Below are 27,062 nucleotides of genomic sequence, written 5' to 3' on the forward strand. Positions count from 1 at the left end.
ATAGGTGTGTGCTGCATGCTAACGTCTGCAGCGTTGCTAGCAGTGCTGGGCTTACTTCCTGTTGCTTTTTCAGTCAACATCTCTACTCACTTGGGGTTTGTTCATGATTCTCAAATCTCTAGCTGATTTAATGCATTATTCTTGTTATTATTAAAATGAAATGTATTTGTTGAACATTTGCATCTTATATCGTGCTGTTAGCATTAAGCTACTTGATTCTGTGTGGTACAGTTAAAAGGGTTTTAAAAAGGAACAATTTTTACACAATTAGATGCACAAGGACTGTAATAAACGATGCTAATTCAACTAATTAAAATCTATTTGTTTCTACAGGTATGCGGGAGCTAACTAGCAGTGCTTCGACTTAGCAACTTCCTGTTGCTTTCAGACTCAGTTTTAAGAATACATGCAAAATTCAAGTCATCATCTTTACTCACTCGGGCCTTGTTTATGACTCTGAAGTCTCTAGCTTTGTAGCCAGCGCTACAAAGAGATTCAGCGAAATGCAAACAGTCCATTTGCCTGGCTCTCAGATAAGCCCCAGCAGAGAGGTGCTTGATGATTAATTAATCAGCGAACTGGCAGTCTTGACTGAATAATTCATCCCGTGCCCTGTCTGTAATTTCTGCATCTCCATATTAGATTCCGGATCTAACGGGGAGCGCGCGGCTCGGTGGCGAGGTTACCTGCTCCGAGGCCCCTGTCATTCACATGCTTAATGAGATGACAGACTCAGAAGTATCTGAGTCGCTTTCTAAAATAATTAACCCAAACCTTTACAAATTGGCTCAGCTGACGCAATGCCTGACATAACAAACGTGCATGGCGAAAACGCTCTTAATTACTGCTAATTATCCATCTTAGCTAATTAATGGCTGCCCCACTGGGTCACTCATTAGAGTCTGTGCATTTTGCATCACCTCAAGGTTTTATGTTACAACAGAGTTGCTTTCTAGGTCTGCGCTGTTCAAGCTTTACTCTACTGGGTGACTTTTTGCAGGTAGGTTACCTGATAAGGAGGCTGGAGAAAAAGACCTTCGGCTGAAACAGGAGCCGTTACGGAGCGAGAAAGCCAATCCGCTGCTGGAGGGAAGTCAGTGGCACTAGGCGTATCAGATCAAAGGAAATGATATTGGGACATGCATGAGTTTATATCACATGACATGTGGGGTTATTCATATGCCATTGCTAAACTGTTTCTTCTTCGGTGCAGGAAAGGAATTTGGTGAGGCTGGTCGACCATCATGGTCTTATGTGGTAAAGGTGGTCGACCACAGAAGTCTTGCTGGTTAAGCTAGTTGAGAAGCCTGATGCACTGGTGAGTTGAAGAAAAATAATGATACATTTACATTTCCCCCCCAACAGCATTTATTTTGTAATGCTTTATAATGGTAGAAAAAATCTTATGCAAAATTTGGCTTTATAATGCAAAAAATATTACAAATAATTCTAGATTATTTAACTCATATATTTAAAAATTAAAAATCAAGTTTTTTTGCTATTTTTTTCTAGTTATATAATCCTAAAAGTAAAAATAATGCAAAAGGCAACCCCCCCCACATTATATAGATGTTTTTTCCTATGTGCTATAAAATGCTAATTGTAAATAGAATGCTAATTGCGCATATATATATATATATATATATATATATATATATATATATATATATATATATATATATATATATATATATATATATATATAGTAGTAGTAGTCAACATTTGAGGTGGATCAAAAAAGTTAATCAAAGTTTATCAAAAAAAAAAAAAAAAAAACACGAACATTTTGGTTTTAGGATGAAAGGTTTTGATCCACACAAGTATTTTAAAGGAAATCTCTCTCTTCAGTTTTTGAAAATATTTTGCTGCAAATTAGAAAGACGTACAGACATTCAAAATATGACTATTTATTTACCAATCTATATTTATCTAGTCTAAATATAGATTTGCTTGTATGTGCAGTAAATTAATTTGAATTGGCTGCTGAGGGCATTCAATAAAATTAACCAATAAATACAATTAAAATCTTTTAAACAACCAACATGTCTGTATTTAGTTACTGCTTCATGTCTAATATAATACAATCAGGATTGAGTTATTGAGTAAAATTAGTTAAGAATCATTGACCACAAGTTACCCACTGTCTTTATCAACACACATATACTATATATGCTACATAATGGTGAAAAAGAAAGTTTTTTTTTTTAATCTTCATACATATTATTGCTATTTTATTCTTGCTATTGGGCTGCTGAGAGCATGAAACCATTGACTTCTACATATTAAGAAACCAATAAAATATAAAAAACTTCAATGTTTTTCAACCGTCAACTGTATTCAGCCACTGCTTGATGTCTGATATATAAAAATCAGGGTCTTGAAGCAAAACCAGTTGAGAATCACTGAACACATGTTGGTGACCCTGCTGTGCCTGTCTTTTCAGCACAGTTTATTTCGAAGGACTCGACACGGGGGCCACTTGGCATCCTATCAAGTCTAAGAGCTTAAAATGGGATCATATTGTGGCAAGGTGGTGGTCGGATCAGCGTTGGATTTCCTCTCTTTCTCTTCCAATGAGAGCGCTTGTGTTTGCCGTGTATGCAGTCTTGATGTAGCGGGTGTAATTAGACTATTAGCAGCGCTCGTGTTTCAGGGTCACGGCTCCATCGTCTTGTCTGCTGCTGGCTGAGGTCCAGTGAGACTGGAAGCACCTTGATGTATGTGTTGTCCCATCATTTAGCAATCCGTTTAACCGCAGACAGTACTAAATCCACTGGCACTGACGTGGTGTTGACAGCGACGACACTCAACTGTTGCGTTCTGTGATCACAGACAACGCGTCTCACCTCTCGCCACTGATGACACTTTTGTTTCCCCAGCTCAGATCTCTGGGAAACAATTCAAGAAACAATTATGTTACTGTATGCGGCCACTGCTTTATATCAAATATATAAAATCAGGCTTGGTGAAATATGTATTTTCAGCACAACATCTAAAACGGTGATTCTCAACTGCTGAGTTTAAGAAAAAGAATGCTAAATGCACTTTAAAATTTCTGTATTTAATTATATGGTTTTAAAATGTATTAATTGGTTTATTATTGGTTTCATGCTCTCAGCAACTAATAAAAGCATGTTTACTGCATAAAACGTTTTTTTTTTTGTGTGAATTTTCAGCAAAAAATTTAATTGCGAAACTGAAGAGAATATTTTTCTAGAAAGTGTTTTCTTATTTTTTTTAATGTACCTTTTATTTTCTACCTTTTTTTATTTATAAAGAATATATATAATTGCAAAAAAACCTCAACAATAACACACTTAACATTATTTTTTTTACTTTAAATACTTGTACATTTTAAATTATAAAATATATAATGGTGTGTATAATATTGCTATATAATGCAATAATGCACTTATTTATTTTTTATTGAATTTAATATATATATTTTAATCTATTCACTTCAGGACATATTTAGAACATATTTAGAAACCTAAATATATATATATATATATATATTTTTTTTTTTCAATGTTTCAAAAAGTGTATTGCGTAATGTTTAAAATAATTAAATACAATAGTATGTTTTCTTTTAAGGTATTGCTTTTATTTTATTATACATATATAAGTTGGTGTTAAACTTTTTATTTGGAATTTTTTCTAATTGTTAAATGGTGAGATTAAGATTTTTCTTTTCTTTTTTTGGCTGTTGCAATTTTGCTATATAATGTTAAAATAATGCATTCTTTTATAAAAATTTTTACCTATTTGTTTTTTTTTCTTTGATTTTAAGTTTTGTGCCATCAATTGGCGATCAGTTTAAGTGCAGACCGCGCTAAATCCGCTGGCACGGTCATGGCGTTCTGACCGTGACGATGCTCAACTGTTGCATTCTGTGATTCCCAACAACGCGTTTCACCTTTTGTTTCCCGCCTCTCGCTCAACCGCCAGATCTCTGGGAAATAATTCAAGCGCCACAATATACCACGTTCTCGAGATTACCTCGTCTAAAATAGCTGCTTGATACCATTTAGCGCGAGATTCTCAGCGGGATGCTAATGAGCTCCAATCTGGAGTAATCCCAGACGACCAGCCGGTTTTGACAGCCAGCCCTGCGGCTCTGGGGCTCCGGGTGCGCGGCTGTCTCACGCTTCAGAACCGCACGGCCCCCGCCAGTCTGCGGCACCCAGGAAACGGCGCACAATGGAACCATCAAAAAGCTGCCAAGCCTTATGGGAGCCAAGGGAATCGGGATGATTTCTGTAGTCCCGATGGGAATCGGTTTCTCGTTCCGGCACTATTCATATAAACGCGATACATCATAAACAAACAAAGCTGATAAAACCGGCCGAAGTTCCTTCACAGCTTCTCAGTGATTTAACAGGAGCAATCAAGCGCAGTCAATTAAGCAGAAAGGCAAACAAATTGGGTGAGAGCACATCTTATGCGATGTCCTGCGGCAATGGGGAGGCGGAGGAAGAGACAGATTTCTCTGTTAAGTAATACCGTCTCAGGGTGTAAAACTCCCCTCAGCACTGGCTAAATTAATTCGCTCGCACTAGCGGGGGACACATCTATTATAGACGAGTAAAACGGGCATTTCGAAACAAATTAATAGGCAATCCGTGCCCACGCATGCAACTCACAGTAATTCTTCTAAAATGACTTGATTGCATTGAAACATTCCCAAAAAGCAGGTGAGCTGGTGGCCCTGCCGCCGGTGACAGCCCCACTAATGACCCCTCTCTCGTGGGTGAGAGGGCTGTTGTAAGAAACCGTACACCCATCGCAGAAAAACAGCTCTAATTGGTCTATTTATAGTGGGACCTGGAGAAGCTCTCCTGAGGATAACGTGGTAAGCTGCTGGAATCCACTGAGGAATAGAGTCTGAGGACTGAAATGACAGCCTACACCGACTGCAGCACAAACAAACAAACACCAGTAATTGTGCTTTATCGCTAATATTATTGAGATAACTCTGATTTATGCTAAATTATGCGGCAGTCTCTCAGGAAAAAATCTATCGGCTCATTTCTCTAAAATCTTATTGTGCAGTACAAATTTTTACCATCACCCAGAATTTGTTCTGCATTTTATCTTTACAAATTTACTTTATTTGGTTCAACTTTACTTAAAGCAGTGGTTCACCAAAAAATTTCAATCAGATGAAAATGACTTCCCTTCAGGTCATCCTGAGATGGAGATGAGTTTCTTCATCTGATTTGGAGAAATGTAGCATTGCATCACTTGCTCACCAATGGATGCTCTGCAATGAATGGGTGCCGTCAGAATAAGAGTCCAAACAGCTGAGAAAAACATCACAATAATCCAGTCCACTCCAGTCCATCAATTAACATTTTCACAAAGTGAAAAGCTGCATGTTTGTAAGAAACAAGTCCTTTAAGAGATTTTTAACCTACCTTAGTTTCCAGCAAATACTTGAGTCCTTTATCCATAATATTGGTTCTCTGGTCTGAATCAGGAGAGAAATCTGCACAGATCAATCACTGTTTACAAGATAAAAAACAACTCTAAACAAATATGTGGATTAGATGGGTGGATTTTTTTGGTGAAGGACTTTCTCCACTGTATCATGGACTCACACTTTCATAGTCGAAAGGAAAACTAAAAATTCTGAGAGAATTTCAGATTATGATATATTTACAATTGCGAGAAAAAAGTCAGTAATTTGAGATGAACTCAGAACTGTGAAGTCAGAATTCTAAGATAAAAGGTTGCGTCTCGCCAATACCTTTTTATTGCTGCATTTTTATTACTACTTGATATTTTTGTTGCTCCATTTGTTACATTGCGACTTCAAATCAGGATGATAGGAAGAGGAATTTATCGTTGTACATTAGGATTATAAAAACTTCAAACGTCAAGCCATTTTTAAAGTCAGCTTTGAAACATTGTCTTGATAAACTTTGCTTTTCTTTGAATTTCAGTTCATTTAAATTCTTCATTACATTCTAATTGGAATGCTGCTTCCTGTTTGCTCCCCCAGTTCAAATTGAAGTACTCAAGCATCATATACACATTTGATGTAATGATTGGAGTGTTATTGAAAAAATGATCTGGCATTAAAGGGCAGTTGAATCATGCAGTGTGGAGCGTCGTCACTCTCTGATGAAACTGCTGTTCAATAATGCTGGTATTTACAGCAGCGCTGAGACAGACAGTAAAGCAGCACAGAGAGTGTCAGGTGTTGCTCTGTGTCCAGCGCTCTAGGGCTCAGTGGCTCCATTTCATTAGCTGCTCGCCTCAAAGGAGGATAGTACATCGCCAGGTCTTTCATTTAGAGTTTAGCCAAGGGCTGTGTGTGTGTGTGTGTGTGTGTGTGTGTGTGTGTGTGTGTGTGTGTGTGTGGATTCCACTGCTGAAATTCTAAGACACTGAATCACCAAAACACTTCTGAATTTGCCTCGAACAGGACAACCTGACAAGCTGGTGTGTATCTTCAACTCAACATTGAAATTAACTATGTATTTTGTGAATCTTCCTGTTCCTATTGTGAATGATTTATGAGTGCACATTATTCTAAATATTATTGTCTTTTTCTTTTCAGCTGAAAAGACACTTTTCACCATCCTGTCAATTCCATGTGGGAAAATATAAAAAAGAGTTTTCTTTCCATTTTTCTTTATTTTGTACAGAAAGCATTAAAGTGATTGTATGTGTGGTTTTCCTCCAGGATCTAGTCTGGTCCGGTGGTCAGGTCGTGTGCTGGAGGAGTCATGTGGTGTACCATGGTGCAGAGGTGGTGTCAGATGGTAAAATTTGTTTATGACTGATATATTCACAACCATTACAATCATATTTAAATTGAATTTGAATAAATGCCATAGAACATACATCACAAATAAAACAGAATTGTAGTTACAATTGAAAGCATTAAAAAAAAAACTTATTAGTCTTTATACTACAAAAAAAAAAAATCAAGCATTTGAGGTTTGCTTTATACTGTATATTGTTTTATAAACTGGAATTATAGACACAATCCTTTGATCATACCTACATAAACATACGTATGCTCAAACATACATAAAAGTGGACTTAAATGGAAAATTACTATTTTTATTTCCAAAGTAATTTAACATTAGAATGAGGCATGATGAGGTCTCATGACAACAATGTAGCATTTTGTTTGTTTGAAATTTTATTTCCTGTTTTTAAAATCTAGTAGTGTCAGTGAGTCATTTTTTTTAATTTTAAACACAAATTAAAGATATTCACCCTAATATGTATCAAATATAGAGCTCCAGAACGCTGCAGTTAATACAAATTAATGTATTTAGTTTTATTTAGCCCTGTTTGGTTACATTCGGAAAAGCATGCTACTCTACTGTATGCTCTAAGAAAAAAGGTACAAACCTGTCACTGGTTCCCTTTTACAAGATACTTATATGAACAGTTTAGGGATAAATAATGAATAAAGGTATATTACACCACAGTTATTTTTAGTATCACTGAGAGCATTTTATAGTTTTTAGTATTTTGAATTAGTTGAGATTTAAGTTGTAAAATTTTAGGTTATGCTTTGTTTTTATTCATTTTTATTTGAGCTATTTTTGTACTGCAAGTTAAACTAAATTAAAATGAGAAGTGCTGCCTTGGGAACTAGCTGAAATCTTTTTTTTTTTATGTATTTCAAGTAACAAAACTTTATGATTTTAATCATTAACAATAATAACCCTACATTGTACCTTTTTTTTTTTTTTTAGTAATAAGCTTTTCTACGTTACTATTCATGCCATTGCTTCAGTATATACTATGCCTACAGTACATACAGTATTCGCTCAACCTAATTAATATAGAATATGGAGCTGCTGTTAAAGCAAATGTATCACACTGGCCGTGTGCTGGTCGATAGGTGTTAAGTGTTGTGTAATGGCCCTGTTGAGGTCATTGTCCAAGCTCTGAAACCCCGAGCGCGGCTGGTGTTCAGTGGCAGTCATAAGACGGCGGTGGCTGGCCTCGAGATGAGGCTCTGCTCTCAGAATAGACAGCGCTCGCCTCGCTGGGTGCTCCAGTTGGCTGCTCCGGAGGGCGGTGATGCAATGCAGCCAGATTAATCACAAACAGCCTCTCTCTCTCTCGCTCTCTCTCCGTATCCTTGACACCGGCCCTCACTTCTTCACGGCGAGTCAATCTCTCGTTTTGATTGTGCTCGGGCCGTTAGATAAAATTAACCGGGTGCTGAACACCAGCCCCCACTCCTCGTCCCTGAAATGATCCCCTTCTACTCGTGCTCACTCTGTCCTCATGCTAGGCCAAAAATACCCGGTGTACATCATGCTCATAAATACACCCACAACACTGGTGATGCACATGCCTCGGATTTCTTCCATGGGGACGAAAGTTTCTGAAATAAACCTGACCCGTGTGGCACCGATGATCTCAGACGCGACACACCGACTGAGTCTCACAGGACATGGGAACACTGGAGAGGCGCTGGCGCTGTTTAGAAAAGTTGTTTTGCCTCATTCGTGATAATACGTTCCTCAAGTAATACAATTCAAATCTAACTGGCCCTGCACCTTTTCTTTCAAGCCAAGTCAAGTAAATCGTATTTTACTTTACTGAAAATCTTTAATGTTCAAGTCACATTTAGCAGAGAAGGCCAATGATATAGTTGCATTTTGATATAAACACTCAAGCTGTTGAGATTTGCTATAGAAGTAGGTTATAAAGTGGGATATAGCTGTATATCTTAATTTATATAGAGTTTTGTTTGTTTGCTTGAGATATAAGCAATCAATCAATCAAAATGTATTTACAAAGCACAATAAAAACAACATTAGTTGACCACTGTGCTGTACAAATCTTGCTAAAAAGACATAAAATAAACAGTTTTGACCGCAAATACACTAAAGAGGAGAAAGAAAATCACTGTTAGTTGACATATCTTTATTTAAGGACAATTATAAACCCTGGAAAAAAAAGGATAATTTTTAGCAACTGAGATTTGCAATTGCCCATGTCATTTTACACGTGTATAACGTATATGCGCAAGCAAAGTAGGAAATACTTATACATACAACTTTATATAGAGAACTGTGGTAATATAGATGCATTTTGCAATTATATAAATAATCAAGCAGTTCATATTTGCTATACAGTTGTATATACACATATATCCAAGTTTACATATAGATCTGTGCTTTTAATAGTTTACTTTTAACAATCAAGCAGTTGATAATGAAGATATTTAATATGTGAATAAAGTTGCATATATGTATATTCAACTTTACATATAGAGCCGTGCGATAATATAGTTCACATTTTGTGATGATATAACCACTCAAGTTATTAAGATTTGCTACATTGTATATATCACTTTACATGTCATTATATAGTTGATATTTTGCAACGATATAAACAATCATGCAGTTGAGATTTGCATTATATTTATTAGTTTACATGAGTTTTCTGTATGCACGATTAATACTTGTATTTTTATACTTGTATCCAACTTTACATATAGAGCTGGATTTGCATTGAGAATCACAATCAAGAAGCTGACATTTGCTGTATACAGGTGCATCTCAATAAATTAGAATGTCATGGAAAAGTTCATTTATTTCAGTAATTCACCTCAAATTGTGAAACTTGTGCATTAAATAAATTTAATGCAAGTCTTTGGTTCTTTTAATTGTGATGATTTTGGCTCACAGTTAACAAAAACCCACCAATTCACCAATCTCAACAAATTAGAATACTTCATAAGACCAGTAATTAAAAAACATTTTGGAAAGTATGTTCATTTACTGTACATGTACTCAATACTCAGTAGGGGCTCCTTTTGCTTTAATTGTAAATGTAAAGTTGATTTTGGCAGTGTGGGCAGGTCTGAAATTCCTTGGCACGTTGGTGTGGTGGCTCTTGACCCCAGCCTCAGTCCATTCCTTGTGAAGTTCACTCAAATTCTTGAATTGATTTTGCTTGACAATCCTCATAAGGCTGCGGTTCTCTCGGTGGGTTGTGCATCTTTTTCTTCCACACTTTTTCCTTCCACTCAACTTTCTGTTAACATGCTTAGATACAGCACTCTGTGAACAGTCAGCTTCTTTGGCAATTAATGTTTGTGGCTTACCATCCTTGTGATGTGCCTTCTGGACAACGGTCAGATCAGCAGTCTTCCCCATGATTGTGTAGTCTAGTGATCCGAACTGAGAGACCATTTTGAAGGTTCAGGAAACCTTTGCAAGTGTTTTGAGTTTATTAGCTGATTGGCATGTCACCATATTTTAATTTGTTGAGATTGTGAATTGGTGGGTTTTTGTTAAATGTGATCCAAAATCATCACAATTAAAATAACCAAAGACTTAAACTACTTCAGTCTGTGTGCATTGAATTGAGTTACTCAAATGAACTTTTCCATGACATTCTAATTTATTGAGATGCACCTGTATATGGTTTTTTGTGAGTTTACTCTATAAATGTGAATAAAGTTGGATATATAATTATGTACTTATAAATACATGTATATCCAACTGAGCTGTGCAATAATAAAGTTAAATTTTATGATGAAGAAAAAAAATCAAGCAGTTGAGATTTGCTAGAGTACACATTGTGTCTATATGAACATTGTGTCTATATCTACACAGTAGCTGGGTGATGATAATATATAATATATATACAGAAGCTGTGCAATAATATAGTTACATTTTGTGATCTGAACAATCAGGCAGTTGAGATGATCATGTCAGCCTCACAGTCTATAGTATTTGTTACTGGTGTGTGCACACGATGTTTTCCAGGTTATATTACTGTAAAACAGCTAAAGCCCTTTTGGTTGGCAGATTTCGGAATGCAGAAGAAAATATTGAAGTTTTATAGTGTGGTTTATGCATTTATGGGTTATTAAACACAAAGCGTCCAGCGTCAGTTTATTCCAAATGCGTGAACAAACTACTACCTCATGTGTTGGTTCATGCCTCGTGAAAACAGTTCCTGACCATTTGTATATTTGTTTATTTTGTTTATTAATGCGAGGCAGTCGTAAAACGTCACCACAGAGCTTTCCAAGTGTGTGTGTGTGTGTGTGTGTGTGTGTGTGTGTGTCTGCTCGCTCTAAGCCTTTCGTGTATATTTCTCCAGCATTAGCTCATGTCTGGATTTTCACTCAGGCGCTGTGGAGGACACACTCCCTATTGATTGATGCATTGGTGGGGGCCTCAGGGCAGAGTTGGAATTAGTTTTATTTTACATCCAAAAACCTCCTGCTTGTTATTTGCATACTATATTGCAGCAGGCAGACCACTGTTAAATGCCATAACCTAAATTAAGTGCACTTTTATCGAGCAAGGATATTAAATTGATCAAAAGTGATAGTCACTTAGCCCTGTAATGTTACATTATAGTAGTTATATTTTAAATAAATGCTGTTCTTTGAACTTTCCATTTATCAGTTTCAAAATTTTTTCAACAAAAATACAAAGCAGCACAACTGATTTCAACGTTGATGATAACAAGAAATATTTCTTGAGCAGCAAATCAATATATTAGAATGATTTCTGAAGGATCATGTGACACTTAAGACTGGAGGAATGATGCTGGAACTCTTATTTTAAATTGTAATAACATTTCCAATTTTTACTGTTTTTATTGTATCTTTATCATCTGTTGCACCTAAAATTCATCTAAAATTCATTGTCAGATTTTACAATGTCTAATCAGCCTTAAAACCAGATGAATTGTGTAAGATATTGTTTTCAGATGGCTAATATTGTTTATTTTTCTTACCCCAGTGGTAAACCTGTTTCTTGTTTTAAGCGTAAACCTTCCTAAATTTGGTTGCTTTTATGCTTAGAACAAGATAAAACAATTTGCTAGTGAAGTAAGATAAATAAACTGGACTGTATTTGATTTGTGCATTTCCTGCAGGATGGGGTCTTGCAGACGGTGGTCTGGAGTGTGTGGCGTTCAGGTCGTCTCTGACTGAAAGAAGAGCCTGTCTCTCTCTCAGACACACACTGGCCGGTGCAGTATGTTTTCATTGCAGTTAGACAATCTGTTTATGTTAGTCGTCTGAGAGAGTAACATGAAGATGATGGGCAGCCCAGAGGTGTGTGTGTGTGTGTGTGTGTGTGTTTGGGAGGCAGCAGAGTCTAGATGTTGCATTTTGATGGTTGCATGCAAGTCACAAGCGCCGCATTTTGTGATTCGCATCTTTTAAATGCAAAGGTGGATCATCAGAATGAGTGAAGTGAACACCTAACAGATAAAGTACAGGAAACGGTGAGGGTGTGTTGACAGCAGGGTCCCATCTCACTGTCCGCTTTGAGGAAACTTCCTGATATATTGCACGATGTCATCAGTCAAAGCACAAATCTTGTCCCTCACTGGTGACAGCAAATTCAATGACAGGCGCTTTAGCATTTAACGGGACACTCGATGACGGTGGTTCTTAACTGCTTAGCTTTAGAACTGGTGTCTCAAAAACAGTTATAAAGTTCTGAATTGTGAATGAATATTAATATAGATTTTTTTTTATAATATTAATTGTAATATTTAATATGAATAAATATCCAATATGACACCCTGATGAAGGCATGTAGCCGTATAGTGTAGTTTTAACGTATAAAGTCAGTGATGCGATAAAGGCTTTTTAACTTTTCACTACAATTCGAGTGAATTGGAGTTCTTGTCCTTATGAATAAAATAAAAATTTTAATATATGAATTTGTACATTAATTTTAGTATTATCGTGACAAATTAGTATTAAAACAATATAAATTTTAATAATACTTCACTTTAATATCATATTAATTTTAACATTAATTTTAGTGTCAATTCTAATACCAATACCAATTTTAATAATACTTTAATTTTAATATAATTTACTTTATATTTCAGTATTACTAAATAAAGTACTCTATCATTTTAATAGTACTTTATAACAATTAAATTTTTATATTTCTAATTTTCAAAATAATATAATTTTAGTATTAATAAATACAATATCAATTTAAAAAATAGTTTGATAATCTCAATAACTCTTATTAATCTGGTCTGTGGGCCTATTTTGTTTTACTTGTGTAGTTTTGTTCATGTCCATGTTGGCATGGTAGAGTTTGTTTGATGCACAACTTTAATAGGCTTTTTATTATTATTATAAAAATACAATTACTATATAAATATAAAATGCATACTATAAAATATTAAAGATGGAATTCCTCTAATTTAGTTGCATATTATTATTTGCATTCAGCATCGTTTTTCCCTGCAACCCACCAGTTGAAAACCACAGCACCTTAAAAAGATGGTGACAGTTGCTTTGTAAACAAGCGCCTGCACAAGATTAGCGATGATGTTTTGCATTAGTGCTGCTATAAATTTGCGAGGGACAGACCTATAGATGGACATCCAGTAGAAGGGGAGACTGTGCACAGAGATGTATTTTTGGAGCCCACCATGTTTGACATTGAGGATATTTGAGACGTTGGGGTACAGGGGGGAGGAGGCGGCATTCCTGCCCCCGTCCATATATATTACACCCCCAACGCGCTCACACCGACAACGGCAAAACAGATGAGAGAAATTTAATACCCGGCCTGAAGGGCAGTAGTGTGTGGAGTCTTTCAGTTTCGCTCACCTGAGTCAACAGCGGCGCTCATTACGTTACCCAAAGTAATTGGCGCTGGCTGATTTCTGAACGCAGGAAAAACGAGGAGAAACCCTTCAGATGCAACTCCCACGGCAGTCATCCCGTCTCTGTTTGTCTATTAAAATCCCTCCCTAATGAGACAAGCTCCTTAAACCCTTGATGGTGTTCATTAGGCGACTGTAAATCTCGCGTTAAAACATAACGGGAAGATACTCATCAGCAGCTAATGAATTTATGACGGGGAACCTGGCTATTAAAGGGAGTTGAGCTTTAATTTCATTAAATTGGGCCTCGCTAGGTAAAGCAGCAGGCTCCGGGCCCTCAGGATCAGCTAATGGCCGTGTTGCAGTTAAATAGTGACTCGGGTGGCAGCGCCTCATTGGCCATTGTGTGTTTAACGCGCCGTTAAAGTGGCAGTAATTGACAACAGCTGGAAGCCTGCTTGAGGCAGGGTCTGGCGTGGGTTCCTCCATAAGATCGCTGCTCTCTCCCTGTGGACCAATTGCGCACGGAGACGCACAAGTTTACGAGTGTCTGTCTGTCTGTCTGTCTGTTTCTCCGCGCCTCTGGAGGAACATGTGGCATTCATGTACTGGAGAGAGAGGAGTGCAAATAAATAACCCTTAATTGCTTGCAAACCTTTCGATTCAGTCGTAAACCGGTTTCATAATCGTGCTATGCGATTTCCATGCACAGGAAGTGACATCAGTCGTGGCGGCGCAGCCAGGTGTCTCGATGCGTTCACGTATCTCGCCGTGCGTTTCCTCCGGGGGACCCGCGGAGGGTCGGAGCGTGTCACGCATGCGCACGGGATCCAGGCCGCGGTGCAGAACGCTCACGTTGTTCATGAAAGAATGAAGCAGGCTACGTTCGCGATGACTGCTTAGCAACCGTTCCCGGCGGCCCGCGTCCCTAGAGAGCCAGGCGTGCTGGTTGAGACACATTCATTAACCAAGAGGGAATCTAAGGACGGATTAAATATTCATGTTGTTTACAGGAACAAAAGCTGCCATTAATGAATAAAGGCAGCACGGAGCATTGTCTGTCTCACTGTAAGCAGCCCAATCATGAGGGTTGAGCAAACATATTTACATACCTGCTAAATTCAGCCCAGAATTGCGATGGCAATGTTGTCTTCCTGTGCGCTTCCAACACGCCAGTAAACACGTTTCAGGTGATTATAATTTGTTTGAACAACTATAAGGGGAGATATTTCAGTCATAGTTTGAATTTGCATAATGCATCACACATATTAGCAGTGCAGAGTGCTCTGCAAACATCCTAGTCTTGTTTTGCAGTGAAAATATCTCAAACGTCTTGAATCTGAGTGTTTTGTCAGATTTTTACACTTGTTTTTAATAATAAACTAGTGCATGTGAATATAGGTTTTAATATCTTGCCAGCTAATTTTTCATGTTTCAAGACTACATTTTAACTGGAAAAATAAAAACATAAATATCAGTTAAGATTTTTTAAGAGTATTTGTTTTAAGGTTTAAAATATATATAAAAAAAACAATATAACATTTTTGAACAAATAAAAGGCTAAAACTAAAATGCAAACCTAAAGCTACAGTAAGTTTTTTTTTTTCTTTTCTTTTTGGAAGTGTTCAGGTAAAAATTAAGTAACTTAATGATAATCTGAAGGTAAAGGCAGATAAATTGGCAGTTTTTTTTTCTTGTCATAACTAGTTGTAAGTTTAGCTTTAGTACCATGCATCTATTTTCTTCATATTTTTGTCTTGTTTTCCAGTAAAAATATCTAAATATTCAGAAATTAAGATACCTGAGAAGCAAAATGACTTAAGATATTAAGTATTGTCTTAAAAATTCATAAAAATAGTTTTAGCTGACAATGGGGTAAGAAAATAAAACTATTTTCCCTTTAAATTAAATTTATTTTCTAACCCAATTGGCAGACAGTCTTCTTGTTTTAAGTATAAACTCACTTAATTTTGATTTTGGGAGGAAAATGATGTATGTTCAAATCTCATATTGTCTTAATCTCTGCTTTATATAACTATTTATTGAACCTCTAACATATATTAAGCCTCATATATATTCGATTAGCTGTGATTGCATCATATTTTCAGTTTTGTTGTTGATAGACCAAATTTTTGCTGCTAGGAAATTTGGAAAGCCACTATAAAAATACAATCAATTCATGCAGGCTATAGCTCTCAAATGTATTCATAGCATTGTGGAAATATATGATAAATTGTGCATGGAAAAATTGAACTGGTTACATTTAATTAGGAGTTTGTGTAGGTTAAATTCACCATTTTTAACATTTGAAACTAGTTAATGACTCCTTGTCTGATTCCTAGTCATGTACGAAGGAAATGTATCTTTAAATCCGCACAGGCTTCTGGATTTCGCTTGTGAATCGTGGGTGCAAAATGATGCATTGTGGGTGATCGATTTGGAGGGGAACTGTGCATGTGATACGCAACGACAAAACGCTTGTACTTGCTTGTAGTGTGTATACCGCCTGCAAAAGCCCAAACCCACGTAAACAGACACACACAGAGGCGGTATACAGAATCTTTACTCCTTTCTTCTCGTATCTTTCCCCATCAACACCTTTGTTTGACAGTCTGCATGCAAATGGGCCAGGTAATGAGAAAGACAGAGAGAGTTTGCTTAAAAGCAGCAGCAGCCCGAACCTCTTTGTTCCCCCACCTGCATCTGTTGAAGCGTGGCTAGGAGAAGCTGGGCTGTCATGTGAGTGACAGATATTGAGGATAATTGTCTTCTTTCTTTGGCTGCCTGTGTTGCTCCACTGCAGTTGTGAGCGTGCAGCTGAGTTAAGCAGCAGTCAGCCAGAGGAGAGACAGAGACTGAGAAATCGTAGGCAGTGGGGAACGAGCACTTTTAGGGGAAAACTCTCTGCTGTGATTGTATGTGCTCTCCTCTGGACACCCAAAAGTAACACGGTATTGCTGAGGATTTGTACAAAGTGTTTTGAGCACTGCTTCTCATAGTAATGTATAGCACAGTATTCCTTCAAGATGTGATAAAAGTAAATAAACTGTAGTGCCAAAAAAAAAAAAATCTAAATGAGCGTTTAGGTCTTATCTTCCAGTGAAAATTAGAGTATATTTTTTTTTAATTAGGCATTGTCTTTTGTATTTTTTTCTCGCTTGTTTTAAGTATAAATAATTAAAATCAAGACTTAATATTGAATGCTTTTTTTTCAATTACATGTATCTTGTTTTAGGGATTTTTACAAATCATTTTAATTGAAAAGAAGTTTAAAAAAAGACTAATTAAAAACCAATTAAAACACCTACTCGGAGGAAGATTTTATTGTTCAGAGGCTGCTTGTTCAGCACTCAAAAGCTAATGGAGCTTAATGGAGTTCTCCATTTCCTTTTGTCTCTCCACAAATTCTTAGCGAGATGTAAACATGACTGAGAAAGTTGTTCAAATTAAGATTATAAAACCGTAAGATTATAAAACTGAGACCTATTAAAAATGAATTAAATGGCTACTCAGAGGAGGATTTTATTGATCAGAGGTTGCTCGTTCATCACTCAAGGCTCAATGGAGTTCTCACTTGTTGCATTTCAGTATTACAAAGTCTCAGATGTTTAAATGCGAGAAATTGAAATTGTTGTTTGAGTTATGAATTAATACAAATAGCAGCTCAAATAATACATTTTCTGGCAAATCTGAGCTCCGTCTGGGACACTTTTGAGATCTCTTCAGAAACTCATAAGATTACTGGGGTCTTTTCCCAAAGATAAAGAATCTTGTTTGGATTTAAAAAAAAATAATTTATGACGTATGAGGTCAGCATTTTGAATACGCTGGCGAGTCTTGTGAAAACCAACGTTTGTGAGCGAAGGAAGAAAAGTTATATATAACTCTGACTGGATTCGTCTGAAAGAAGAAAGACATATACACCTTAGAATTGAGACTTGAGGGTGAGTAATTTATGATCTAGTTTTAATTTTTGGGTGAACTAAGGCTTTAATCTAATTGTTGTCCAGGGCAAATAACCTGAGTTTTCATTTTTCTCTGATTTCTGTTATTCTTAGATACTGTGATCATGTGGTTAGCTGAGTCTGTTTTCCCTGTAAGGAGTTTGTTTCCATCCTTGATTGTCTATTTTCAGTGTTCTTCCATTTTTCTTGGTTTGAGTACATATATAGATCTTTTGATCACAAATCTGAGCACTGTTTGAGACACTGTTGAGATCTCGTCTGAAACTCATGAGATTACTGCAATGTGTTTTAGAGGAGAAATATCTCAAGGCAAGGCTTCCATTTCAAGATTCAAGATTTTTATTCGTCACATACAAAAATATAGCATATATAACCAGCAGTGAAATGTGAGTCAGGTCCGCTCCATGGACAGTGCAATTATTAAAGACAACAACACAGATGAAAATATACATAAATATTGCTATGTGAGAATGAAATAAAAGTAAACAATAAAAAATATAAGAATAAAATATAAAAAATATGTATATTGTAGAATTGAATATAGAACGCAAAATAATGTGCATAAAAGTAAACTGTAGTCTTAAATATTAAGATATACAGGCATGTACAATGTGCATTATACTCATTTGCTCTCCATTTCATCTTATTGCTTTCTTGGAGAAGCAGTTGAGACAAGAGTATATAAAAAAAAATATATAGGCTATATATATTTTTTGACCACCATCCTCTGACAAGTAATGAGCTGATTTGCCTGAAAGTTGGAGGAGAAAAATCTAAGCAAATGTCTCCATCAGTTTTGCATTTCATTTTATTGCAGTATAGGATAAATAATTGAAATAGGAAAGAGATCTCCTTTTGCTCTCATTTCTCTCTTTTTTTTTTTAGATATTGTGACCAAGTGCAAGGAGTCCGTTTCTGTCTGTTTTTAATTGTCAATCAAATGTTTGTCTCAATTCATATTGATTGATCTCTTGATTACAGACTTGGCAAATCTGAGCACGGTTTGACATTGTTCAGAAATGTCTTCACATGAAATCACTGGGGGGGTTTCGGAGGAGAAAAATGCTTCCATTTGCTCTCTATTCCATCTGTTTGCTTTCTTGGAGAAGCAGTGAAGACTTAAAAAAAAATCTAATTTTGCTCTCATTTCTGTTGTTTTTAGATACTGTTCAATTTTCTCATAAGGAAAGATCCTGATTTGGATTTTGCATTCCGTTTCCATTCCTGATTGTCTGTTTTTAATGTCGTGCTCTTTTTCGAGGCAGTGAAAGTGTAAAGACATGTGGTTTGGATGAGGTTGTTGTTCCTCTGAGAACAGGCCGGGGTTTTGTGGGGGGGGGGGGGGGGGGGGGGTTGCACACCTTGGGGGAGGGGGGGTGAAAAGCATGTGGACAGGAGAGACATTTTTCCGAACTCTAGCAGGGGAAAAGGGTGGAAAAGCAGGACTGCCCTTCCTCCCCCTCCCTGGGTCACCCGGCTGCTCGTCTCTCTCGTCTCTCTTACTCTGGGAAGGTTAGAAAAAGTAGCGCCGCTGCCAAAGGAAACACTGGCTTTTTTTTTTTTTTTTTTTTTTTTTTTTTTTTTTGGAGCTCTGCAGTGTCTAGAGAAACTTGAGAGAGGTCCAGTTTTGGTTCCCTAGTAACAGTGCCGTGGAGAGGAGGCCCCTCTCCATCATCTGACGCCGCTCATGGGAAGGATGACGAGAAACGTTTTCTTTTCGGCGAAAATACACACGCCTAAATATCTCCAATAGAACATCCATCAGAAAAAATGAAAAATGCACATGCCGAATAGAAACACCTCCACATTACTCTCGCAGCTACTTTTTATATATGTGTTTTTTTTTTTTCATTTTATGAAAAGTGAATAATGCATTCCCTGGCAAAACTCAGGGAATGTGCTAGAGGATTGGGGGCCAGGGTTGCCAGGTCTGCATAACAAAACAAGCCCAACTGGTACTCAGAACTAACCCAATCATGACCAAAACGCCCACTTGCGTTCCGGGAGTAAATAGCTATCAGAATCACTCCAAAATCCTGTTCCTCCTTCCAGCTCCACCTCGGTGGAGAGGTTCGCCTCAACTTGCAGTCTAAAAACAAACAACTTGTGGGATTTTTTTCACCTGTTTTCGGGTCCAGCAGGTGAAAACAGACTATATGATCACTTAATGAAATAGTTACACACTCTCCTCAACAACACATGATTTGAGGAATTCAGCACCAAAAAAAAAAAAAAAAATCACTAACCCGCATCTGTAATATTGATGCACTATACATAAAGATGTTTTAAAGAATAAAGAGCAGGCATTTTGTCAAACGAGCCATTATTCACGCTCAGAACGGCCCGTCTCGTCTCATTTGATGGACCGCAAGGTCATTCTCAAACTAAAGACACATCGCTGCTGTTCTTCTCTTAGTATTCATCAGTACACCTCTCTCTTTCTCTATCGCTCTCTTTCTCTCACACACACACACTATCTCTCTCTCTCTGTGTCACTCTCTCTGTCCCCCCCTCAAGGGCTGCATATATTTGGCTCCCTTTTCCATAGACCACTACAACAAACCTTGTTTTGACTGTCAGAACAGAAACATAAAATATCTATTATAAAACGGATAGTTTCGGCCTTCGATTCTGATTGGTTGAGCTGCGTTCGAAGCTGTTGTAAATGACTCTACAATCATGCACGCTTTGCTATGTGCCTAACAACACTCGTTAGCTAAATTCATCGTAAACCACAGCTTCTTGGGGGTTTATTGCTTTACTATGTTGACCGTATTTTTCACTAAAATAGTTACTGCATTCATTATTAATAACATAAAACCACGTGATAATAGATAATAACATTATAATATTGTGATTTTATTATTTTTTCTGATTTTAGTTTCATTTAATTAATTTGTTTTTAACATTTATTGTATTTTTTTAAATTTATTTTAATGCAAATGGTGGGTAATTTCAAGTTACCTAGACCTTGTATTTTTTTTATAGAAAATATCTAAATATAATTATCATAAAAATTCAATTCAAACTTATTAACATAATATCTAAATTACATAAAATAACATCCTAAGTAGGTTCGCTTGCTAGCTTGGCCAGTTTTCAGAGAATATATCTTGGATATAAATGCATTTTGTGGTAGATCTGTACATATCTTAAATCAGATGTTTTGTTATCTAATGCTGGTAATTTCATCTTGTTTTATGGACATTTAAAAATATATATATATTCTCATATACCACATGTTGTATGTTATTTAAGCCACTGGCCAATTTGCAAGTATCTTTTATCTTGTGCTGGTTATTTAATCTTTTTTTTTTAAGGATATTTAGATTTTTTTTTTACATGAAAAACAAATCTGTATGTTTTTAGGTATATTTACGTATGCCATTATTTTGTATGTTATTATGCTGTTCATTTAATCTTGTTTTAAGGCTAAATAGATGTTTTTTCAGGTAATTTTACATTTACTATAGTTTTGGTGGAAATTGACGTGGTTGTTTGTTAGCAAGGGATTTCACAGCTCGTTTGAGTTATGTCCAGACTTTCCGTGCATTCTGAGCACAACAGTACTCTTTTCACTATTACCCAAATTTTATCAGAATTTCATCTGCTGGTTTTTGTGCTTTTTGTGGTAAATGATAAATTGGACACAGGAAATGCACAGGGTTTTGGGGAAGGCGTGAAGGGCCGGGCTTTTCCTCCGTGACAACACAATGGCCTCAGACACTGGCCTCTGACTGGCCCCTGCCACCGGACGCGGGGACGAGGAAGTGCGAGTGCAGCGCTGATAACACACACAACAGTCACGACGGCCCCCTCCCTCCCTCCCTCCCTCACCGTCTGGAGACACGACCGCTTCCCACTGGATCTGCCATTTTTGCCTATTCACTCCCGTGCCGGGCAGCATTGTGCGGCTGGAAATAAAGACATCAGATATTAGAGACACCTCTCGGCCACCCCGGGTCTCGGAGGTATTCCTCCTTTTCATTCAGCGCTCATCCCTGCGCTCGGCAGACTGTGTCTCCGGCGCTGGCATGAGCCGCTTCTCAAATAGGCTGCTGACGTGCACGCACACACTCAATCCGACCGGGAGGTTGGGATTATCCGCATGGCTTTGTCTTTAGATACAGTTGATTTTCGCAAAACGCTCTCCGTAGCTCGGCCCCACCACGCTGTCCTCTAAATTGAAGCCGAATCGTCTCTGAAGTGTTGGGAGGTTTCTGTTGGAGATGAGGTGAGGGCCAAAGTGCGAGAGGCATGGATTGAATTCTGATTGGGGTTCGGCGATGGGTAAAGAGAGTAAATCTGGTGACAAATGGTTTGGAAGAGCATTACTGTGGCGCGCTGATAAGAGCCTGTCTCCATAATAGAATGGAGAGGACTTGTCTATCAGCCTATTTGAAACTGTTCCTACAAGGTACTGGCTTTCATTAGCGCGGCCCGTGAATAGTAGAGCTGAATGAAAATTGCTACTTACCCCGCGATTACGGTATTGAAAGGTAGCTGTCAAAAGAGGGCTAGAGACTCGCAGGGAAAAGAGGGGAGGTTGTGTGGCTGTCACCATGACAGGGAATGTGTTTCTCTAAGATTACTATTGTGTCTGTTTTATTAAAGGCAGGAAAGAGTAATGGGGCGGATAAGAACAGCAGGAGAGGGTGATCCTGAAATACAATCGGAGAATTGTGACTTGAGGTTTGATGGGTGTAGGCCGATGATCGCCGCTGACGGACTATTTTGGGTTTCTATCAGGCCTCGGCCGGGCGGAATGACTCTTTCCTGAAAGAGCAAACATGATATCTGTGTTCTTCAGCGCTATCGCTGTGCTCGCAGTCCACAAACTTTCTCCAGCATCCCATCTCACTTCCTCGTGCTTCGCCGTCATACTTGGGTTGAAGAAGTCGGGTTAGGAAGTTAAGCAGTTTAGTTTGGTTTCCATTTGTAAGTGCGTGACTGAACACATTTCCTGTTGTTTTTGTCAAAATGAGCTGGATATAACTGACTCTAACTGAAAGCATGACACAGATGCACTGCGTAAACTTTAAAGGAGCAGTGCACCCAAAACTGATGTCATTATTTGCTCAGCCTCATGTAATTCCAACTTGTATACTGTCATTTGTTCTCTTTTTTTTTTTTTCTGGGAAAATTATTTTCATGCAAGAGTTCATAGTAAATGCAAACATCCCCCCCCCCCCCCCGAAAAAAGACTTAAAGGGTTAGTTCACCGAAAAATGAATATTATGTAATTAATGACTCACCTTCATGTCATTCCAAACCCGTAAGACCTCCGTTTATCTTCTGAACACAGTTTAAGATATTTTAGATTTAGTCTGAGAGCTCTCAGTCCCTCCATTGAAGCTGTGTGTACGGTATATTGTCCATGTCCAGAAAGGTAAGAAAAACATCATCAAAGTAGTCCATGTGACATCAGAGGGTCAGTTAGAATATTTCGAAGCATCGAAAATACATTTTGGTCCAAAAATAGCAAATACGACGACTTTATTCAGCATTGTCTTCTCTTCCGTGTCTGTTGTGAGAGAGAATTCAAAACAAAGCAGTTTGTCTTATCCAGTTCGCGAACGAATCATTCGATGTAACCGGATCTTTTTGAACCAGTTCACCAAATCGAACTGAATCATTTGAAACGGTTCGCGTCTCCAATATGCATTAATCAACAAATGACTTAAGCTGTTAACTTCTTGCATCTGATTTTCCATCTCACTTATTTGTTTTGGCATCAATAATGTCAAACAAGGTGTAATGCAACAACACACTATTTTTTAATCTGAATTGCAAGAATGGAGTCCTTTAGAAGAAGATAAGGTATATTGATATGTTCTCACACAAAGTGCACATTTATTGTGTGTTTTGGTCTTTTTGAAGCGTTGTGTAGATTTGTTTGCAATGTCTTTTGTGTTAATGTTTGGAGCAACATGAGGGTGAGTTAATGTTAATTTTATTCATATTATTCACACTGTAGGACTTGGAGATCTGACCTGAGGCGAGGACTGGTCTGAAAGGCATTTAGAAGGGAGACATGAGGAGAGATGTGAACGAGGTGAAGATAAGTGGCCCTGTTCAAGAGGGTCTACCTCATACACTTGAGTTTGTGCTCTCAATCACTGAAGACTCGGATCAATAGCACTGCGGAAGCGAGAGAAGAAGAACACCGACAGAATCAGCAGAACGGGGTTTAACTCGCCCGGAGAGAGGCGAAAAACGTTAACGTGAGTGATGAGCGCGGTCAGTGCGGAGATGTGGAACCGCAGGGAAAGCCTCTTACTGAATAAATACGCACAGGAATAGATTTAAAACATTACTGCGTAAAGGTGATGGGTGTAATTTTTTTAGGTTGAAATACTCTCTTCTCTTTCCAAGCTTAATATGTAGAGCATACTATATTTTAAGCCTGGCACACACTGGGAGATTTTTATGGTTGTTATTTGTTAGATTGAACAACATGACCCCGGCAAGATCTTGGGTAAAACCAAGACAAGACTGTATGTCTTTTTTATATCTCATTGTACAAATACATCTTAAAGCAATAGTTCACACACACAAAAAAATAAAAATTTGCTGAAGATTTACTCATGATGTACCATAGATGTGTTTGTTTTTTCATGGGAACAGGAGAAAATTTGCATTTAATCACTTGCTCGCCAATGGATGCTCTGTAGTGAATGGGTGCCGTCTGAAACAGATGATAAAAACATCACAATAATCCTCAAGCAATCTGAAAATGAATCAAATACCTACGTCTTGGATTGCTGAGAGAATTTTCAGCTAATTTTCATTTTTGGGTGAACTGCTTCTTTAAGACTTTGGTCTGTGGAAGAAAAAATGTATGTACTGCTTATTCTTTAATGCGAATATTTGCAAAATATTTATTTTGTCTCCTACAGATGAGTTGGTAAAAACATCTCAATTAAAGTTGACATTTGTCTCAGATGGCAAAATCAGGTTAAAATCATGCGGTGTGCATCAGGTTTAATTTATTCCAGCTTTATTTTCCCTGAAACACTGTCATGTTTAACCAACCCAACACATTAACATCTGCTCAACCAATGGCATGAGTTTGGGGCGGGGCTTTCTGTGTGACTGACCAATAGCATGTGAGAGTGTTCAGTAAAGCAGTTTGCCATTGTTGGCAGTTCCATTTGCCAATTCTAGTGGTGCAGAAATTACACTTCACCTACTTATGTAGTAATTATCTTAATTGTTAACAGCTATTAGGTTATTTACTAGGTTATTATTTAAGGATCTTCACAAAAGCAGACGCAACCAACACTGTTTTCATTCCCAACTGCAATTCTTCCAGATTTAGCTATTTTTTCTCTCCATTCAATTTCAACCCATTTTCAAAAGAATAACACATTTTTATGAAAGTGAAAGATATTATTAGCTAAACAGTCATTTGGTATGGACATGCAACAGATAAAGCAGCATCTGAACCGACCCAACTTAATTAATTCATTAATTTTTAAAAAAGTGTGAAATTTCAGTTTCATTTGGCAATTGTAGTGGTGCAGAAATACACTTTTCACATATTTATGTAGACACTATCTAAATTGTTAATTGCTATTAGGTTAATTTCTAGGTAAAAATGTAAGGATTTCCTTAAAAGCATATGCGGGTGCACAACGTTTTCACTCCCAGCTGCAATTCTTACAGATTTTGATGATTTTTTTTTCCACTCTCCTCTTAATTTTAAACAATAATGCAAAAAAAATTTTTTTACTGGCTAATTAAGGTGTATTTTGTTTTACTGCACTTGTCAGATTTAAAGATGATGTATGTAGGATTGAAACCAAGTGGTTGAACTAAGTACTGCAGTCCAAATTCAAAATATTGGAGAAGGTTTTTTTCACTCGGCCCCTCCTCTTAAGACTTGACGCACAAACAGATTGCCAGATTGACCACACCAACAGGAACGAGTTCACTTGAATTGCAAGAATGAAGAATTCTGGCCGGAATGCACATTTTCAAAAGAGAAAAACTGACTATAGCATTGTTTTTCAGATAAACAAGTATGTTAACTTAGCATGCTTCTTAAATATCTGTAAACATGGTATTTTTATGCTTTAGTAGAGTCAAAATCTTACATATAGCACCCATAAGTAAAGTAAAAAAAAAAAACCGAATCTGCAAATTGGGCAAAATACATTTATGTTCCAAAGACAATCCCGATCTTAATTTGCAGTTTTATATGAATTTGTACTGTCTAATGTGTTCAGTGGGAAACATTCAATTTTTTAGGGGACAATTTAAGAAAAGCCCACATATATTTGTTACAATCTCAACCTGATCTCACAAGAAAATGTATTATCAGAAGTTTTGATTTCATTTATCAGCCTAGCACAGCAACAGCTGCTTGACCAATTGCGGGACTCTCTGTGTGACTGACCAATGGCATGTGAGCGTGTTCAGAAAAGCTGTTTGAAAACATTTGCAGTTCCAGAAAATGACACTTTTCACCTTTATATGTAGTGATTATCTAAACTGGTAACAGCTATTAGGTTATTTACTAGATCTTCATAAAAAGCTGATGAGACACACACTCGGTTTCATTCCCAACTGCATTTCTTCCCGATCTTGACCCTCTTTTTTCTCCTTCCAACTCAATTTCAAGCCATTTTCACAAGAATAACACACATGCGAAAGCTGTTATTAACTAAACAGCCATTTCCAGATACGACAGTTTCTGCCTGATCATCTGGGTTGAAATGGGAGGCATCTAAAGCAAGCCAGCTAGTCAGGCACTAGTCAGTAGCAATATCGTGCTGAAGATGATTAGCTTTTTAAACCGACTTTAACCTCTTCTGTCTGCAGATTTGCCTCAAATGGACCGTATAGAGTTTCACAAGATTAAAAGCACTTTTCCGCTCATTCGGCTTTTGAGAAGCGGAGACCTATTTAGAACATTTAATCCCGTTTCAAAGGGTGGATGGGAGGCAACGGCAGGCCAGTGAATTGATCATAGCCAAATGGTTTCTGTAAAATGCCTGATTGCTTAGGAAGGCAAGATGGTGGATCCGAGGAATTCCGTCAACTTTCTCGCTGGCCTTTTGATCCGAAGGGATTCCTGTTGCAGGCAGCCTCTCATGTCTCCTGCTTTTTGAAACAATACTCCTGTGTCTGATCGCATTGATCTCCTTGCGCTGACCTCCGACCTCTCAAGATGCTGCGGAGAGGGAACGAAGGAATGTTGGGGGGAGCTGTCTGCTCTCTCGCCCTTACTCTCTCTCGCCCTTTTTTCATGCGATGATTTCATCGCAGCGAATGGAAATGGCTCACATGTGTTAGCAATTATACCTCACATTGTAATCATGAGACAGAGCCATAAAGCACACACTCTCTCTCGAGGGTCCGTGCACATTCTACAAAACTTTTCATCAAACCATATGGTTTTGTCTTCTGGTTGTATATAGGCAGAGGGTCGAGTTTAAAAGAAAACAACAAAAGGGAAACGAGTGTTTTAGATGAATATTTAAACGGCTTCTATCATGC

At 37.5% G+C, this 27,062-nt stretch overlaps 1 long non-coding RNA gene across 1 annotated transcript in view; it reads left to right on the forward strand.

The window, feature by feature from the left end:
• The first annotated feature begins 3,633 nt into the window (after positions 1-3,633).
• Positions 3,634-27,062, forward strand: part of LOC113110188 (uncharacterized) — a 55,448-nt gene continuing 32,019 nt past the window's right edge. The window contains exons 1-4 of the long non-coding RNA XR_003293096.1: positions 3,634-6,447; positions 6,566-6,601; positions 6,692-6,770; positions 23,536-23,782. This is a non-coding gene — a long non-coding RNA (uncharacterized LOC113110188). The remainder of the gene's footprint in view (positions 6,448-6,565; positions 6,602-6,691; positions 6,771-23,535; positions 23,783-27,062) is intronic.

The sequence above is a fragment of the Carassius auratus genome, chromosome 10 (assembly GCF_003368295.1).
Source record: "Carassius auratus strain Wakin chromosome 10, ASM336829v1, whole genome shotgun sequence".
Taxonomy (NCBI): Eukaryota; Metazoa; Chordata; class Actinopteri; order Cypriniformes; family Cyprinidae; genus Carassius; species Carassius auratus.